The sequence below is a fragment of the Penaeus japonicus genome, unplaced genomic scaffold, assembly GCF_977035675.1.
Source record: "Penaeus japonicus unplaced genomic scaffold, GWHDUDI00000001_assembly GWHDUDI00000024, whole genome shotgun sequence".
In the NCBI taxonomy this organism is placed as follows: Eukaryota; Metazoa; Arthropoda; class Malacostraca; order Decapoda; family Penaeidae; genus Penaeus; species Penaeus japonicus.
Window position 1 is genome coordinate 17,402,651 of NW_028234426.1, and position 5,399 is coordinate 17,408,049.

Sequence of the window (5,399 nt, forward strand, 5' to 3'; positions counted from 1 at the left end):
TTTGTTTGGTATGTTGTATATGTGTGTATTTTTATTTTGCTTGTGTTGTCTAGTCGTGGCTGTTAAGCAGTATTATGTGTAGGTCATAGATGCTATACATGTTACAGAGCTCATTGCAGCGGCCGAACTTCCACTGTCGTGCTATTGTGAAGCGGTTAGTTACCAAAGGGAACAAATTCATGATTTCTGTGGTTCTGCAGGAAGGTATCCATTGCTCAGCTCATTTATATGTTTGTGCCGTATTATGTGTATGTAGGTGATGTCCATCTCACCAGCAAGGAGGTTTTGCGTAAATTGTCGACTGTGACCATGTCTGCATATGATGAGTCGGATTAAATCCATTTGATGTTACCTTTGGCAATTTCTTTATCAATTTGATGTGTGTCGGTCCAGTGGTATTTGCGAGGTTCTTGGGCATACAGTCGAATGCTCTAGTAGGACGCATCAGGTTCTATGCCGTCCAGCAGCCTTACGGGGCTGTTGTTATTGCTGTGTTTGTTGCTGGAAGCTGCTTGGTGTTCTGATTTTTTTTCTTTTCTTTTCTCTTTAATCTGCTGGTTGCGTGAATTGGATCTACTGCAGTCCTTAAGGTGTGTTTGTGTGGTCTGTTGTTTGTTTGTTTGTAGGTTGTTTCGGCCTGACAGCGGTCTGTGTAGCCTGAACCGGCGTTTGTACCATAGGTTCTGCTATTTTTTATAATAATGATACTAATGATAATAATACTATTGATAGATAAACAATAAGGATAAAAACGAAAATAATAATGATATCAATAACAGTTATTACCATTCCTTGTGTCTGAATTTAATAAATTACGTCTGCTTACTGGCCCAGCTTGCAACCACAGCCTATCAACATATGCAGGATCTCTCTCTCTCTCTCTCTGTTTCTCTGTGTCTTTGTCTGTCTGTCTGCCTATACTTGTCTCTGTCTCTGTCTGTCTATCTGTCTGTCTCTGATTTCGAGTCTATATACGAATAAATAACAGATTGCCATAAGGTGTACTGATTATGGTAACAATTCATAGCATTGGTTCTACGGAATGAGCATCTTGTCTGTTTCTTCTGGATTCAATCCCACTCCTTCACACGGTCTTTCCATCTCCCCTTTGGTCTTCCCCTCCTTCTCTGCCCAACCACCTCCTCCCTCCTCTATTAACTACGTAGCTCTCCTCTCTCCGCACAACGTGCCCCAACCACTTCAACCTGGCCTCTCTCAACTCTTCCACTGCCACTCTTTCAACATTTCGTTCTCAATCCTATCCTTCATACGTCCTGTCCTTCAACAAGTACTAAAGAAATTGAAAAGAGGTCAGGGAATCATAACAGAAAAAGCAAAAGACAAATAAAAGGAAATAAAACCAATAAAAGAAGTAGCTCAACTGAAATGCTTGGAAACCTTTAATAAGCCGAGTAAATCAAGACATAAAAAAAAGGACAGTGCAGCTGGCACTCCCAGACAATCTTTGAGCCATTCTGATAATGAAAAGGAGTACAGTTATATACGCTGATCATCGTTATATTAGAGCAAAAGCAAGCGAGAGAAAAAAGGGGAAATACAAAAGAATAACTCCCGAAAATACCAAAGATACTCAAAATACATGATTGAGCCGTAATGATAATAAAAGGAGTACAGGTTTATGCGCTGATTATCGTTATATTAGAGCAAAAAGAAAGCTAGAGAAAAAATGGGAAATAAATAAAAAAGAAAAAAAAAATCTCCCGAAAATACCGTTTCAGCCGTTCTTAGTTACAATTAAATACGCTGATTATCGTTAGATTGGAACAAAAAACAAGCGAGAGAAAAAAGGGAAATTAAAATAAAAAAAAAATCTCCCGAAAATACCAAAGATGCTTAAAATAAACATTTCAGCCGCTCTCATAATGAAGAGGAGTTCAGTTAAATACGCTGCTTATCGTTATATTAGAGCAAAAAGCAAGCGAAAGAAAAAAGGTGAAATAAAAATAAATATGAATCTCCCGAAAATACCAAAGATGCTTAAAGTACACGTTTGAGCCGTTCTGATAAAGAAAACGAGTACAGTTAAATGCGCTGATCATCGTTATATTAAAGCAAAAAGCAAGCGAGAGAAAAAGAGTGAAAAAATATAAAACCGGAAAATACAAAAGATACTTAAAATACACATTAGAACCGTTCTGATAATGAAAAGGAATACAGTTAAATATTATCGCTATATTAGAGCAAAAAGCAAACGAGAGAAAAAAAGGGGAAATGAAAAAAAAGATAAATCTCCCGAAAATACCAAAATGCGTAAAATACACGTTTGAGCCGTTCTGATAATGAAAAGGAGTACAGTTAAATATGCTGATTATCGTTATATTACAGAAAAGAGCAAACGAGAGAAAAAAAAGGAAATAAAATAAATAATAAATACGCTGATTATTGTTATATTAGAGCAAAAAGCAAGAGAGAGAAAAAAGGGGAAATAAAAAAAAATCTCCAGAAAATACTAAAATTGCTTAATATACACATTTGATCCGTTCTGATGATGAAAAGGAGCACAGTTAAATACGCTGATTCTCGTTATATTAGAGCAAAAAGCAAGCGAGAGAAAAAAGGTGAAATAAAAAGAATAATGAATCTGATTATCGTTATATTAGAACACAAAGTAAGGGAGAGAAAAAGGTGAAATGAAAAAAAAATCAATCTCACGAAAATACCAAAAATGGAGCGAGAGTAAAAGGGAAAATGAAAAAAAAAAATGAAACTCCCGAAAATGCCAAAGATGCTTAAAATACAGGTTTTAGCCGTTCTGATAATGAAAAAGAGTAGAGTTAAATGCGCTGATTATCGTTATATTAGTGCAAAAAGCAAGCGAGAGAAAATACCAAAAATACTTAAAATACACGTTTTAGCCGTTTTGATCATCAAAAGGAGTACAGTTAAATACGCTGATTATCATTATATTAGAGGAAAAAGCAAGCGAGAGAAAAAAGGGGAAATCAAAAAAAGTAATATAGTCAAATGCGCTGATTATCGTTATATTAGTGCAAAAAGCAAGCGAGAGAAAAAAAGGGGAAAAAAAAATCTCCCGAAAATACCAAAAATGCTTAAAATACACGTTTGAGCCGTTCTGATAATGGAAAGGAGTACAGTTAAATGCGCTGATTATCGTTATCTCCTTCTTCTTCTCAGCTTATCCCTATTCAGGGTCGCCGTTTTTTATGAGCTTTCTCCAAGTACTCCTATTGTATACTATTGTTATATCTATGTTCTTTTTCTTCAAGTCCCTTTTTATACAATCTTTCCATCTGGTTTTGGGTATACCCTTTCTTCTATTCCCTTCTACTTCCATTTCCATAACCTCTCTCCCAACATGTTCTTCACCATCTTTTCTCTTTACATGGCCAAACCACCTCAGCCTAGACTCTTGGATTTTCTTTGAGACTTCCCCTACTTTGGCTGTCCCTCTGATATATTCATTTCTGATCCTACTTTTCCTGGTAACTCCTGACATCCACCTAAGCATTTTCATCTCTGCCACATCTAACTTTCTTTCTTCTTTATGTTTAAGAGGTGCTGCTTCCAGGCTGTAGGTTAAGGCTGGTCTAACTACGGTTTTGTGTACCTTTCCTTTAAGTTTAACTGGCACTCTTTTATCGCAAATGACCCCTGACACCTTCATCCAGTTGTTCCATCCACACTGAATTCTATGAGTAACTTCCCTTTCCATCCCTGTACTTTCATCTACCATAGACCCAAGGTATTTAAAAGTATTTGTTCTTTTCAACCTATTTCCATTCAGTTGTATTGAGGCCAATTGGTCACCCATATCAGTTGAGAAGTACTCTGTTTTAGACCTGCTAATTTTCATGCCTCTACTCTCTAATGCACATCTCCATTCTTCTAACTTGGTTTCTAATCCTCTTCTACTTTCTGTTATCAACACTACGTCATCTGCATATAAAAGGCACCATGGTGGGTCCTCCCTAACAATTTGAGTAATAACATCGAATACAATATCAAATAATAATGGGCTAAGTGCCGACCCCTGGTGTAGACCAATCTTCACATGGAAGTTTTCCGTTGTTCCTACTGTGCTTCTATCTCTAGTAGTAACATCCTTATAACATTCTTTGATAACCCTTACATACTTTTCTTGCACTCCTCTTTCACGTAGCCCTCTCCAAACCTCCTGTCGTGGCACCCTATCATATACTTTCTCCAAATCGATGAATACCATAAGTAACACTTTCTACTTTTTCTGATATTTTTCCATTATTTGCCTAAGGGAGAAAATACCATCAATTGTCCCAAGTCCTTTCATAAAGCCCAGTTGTTGCCTACCAATTTCCACCACTTGCCTAAGCCTACTGTCCAATAATTTTTCAAACAACTTTAAGGTGTGTGACATTAATTTTGTCCCACGGTAATTTTCACAGCATTGGATATCCTCTTTCTCTTTAGGGTGCTTTCCCTCCATTGTTCTGGTATGGCTTCTTTTTCCATAATTTGTTTCATAAGTTTGTGCGGAATACTAATGTCATCCTGCCCTAAAGCTTTCCACACTTCCACTTCAGGTCCAGTGGCTTTTCCAGTTTTCATCTTTTTCAGGGCTATTTCTACCTCCTGTCTAGTTACCTCAGCTATCTCTTGGTTATTTGGTTCTCCATCCTCTCTAACTAGTCTCTCATTGTCCTCATTTAATAGTTTTTCATAGTATTCCTTCCATCTAATTAGTATATCCCTTTCTTTCGTTATTATGTTACCGTTTTCATCTCTCATTTGTCTAATATGCGTTATATCTTTTGTACTTTTATTTCTTGATTTAGCTAATTTGAAAATCTTTCCATGTCCTTCTTTAGTGTCTAAATCTTCGTACAGTTTGTTATATGCTTCTGACTTTGCACTAGCTACTGATTTCTTAGCTTCCTTACATCTTATTCTATATGTTTCCTTATCTATTTCAAGTTTACTTTCTTCCCACTTTTTCTTGGCAGCCCTCTTTAAGTTAACTTTTTGTTGTACGTCTTCATTGAACCACCAGGTCTCCTTATTTTCCCAAATTTTTCCACTGCTCTCTCCTAGGATTTCTTTACCTGCTATTAAGATTTTTTTTACTTGTTCTATTCCACCATGCATTGACATCTTCCATGTTAACATCAATATCATTTAGAATTCTAATCTTAAATTGTTGTTTAAAATCCTGCTCCTTCAGCTTGAACCACTTAATTTTTCTCTGTGTCCTAACCCCTCTTTTCTGCTTTCGGGCAACAGCTATTGATAGGTCTAACACAACTAGGCGATGCTGTGCTGCTATGTGGTCTCCAGGTATTACTTTACAATTTTTGACCTCGCATATGTTCCTTCTACCATACAGGAGGAAATCAATTTGACTTGTCCTATCTCCGCTTTTAAAGGTAATAAGATGTTCATTT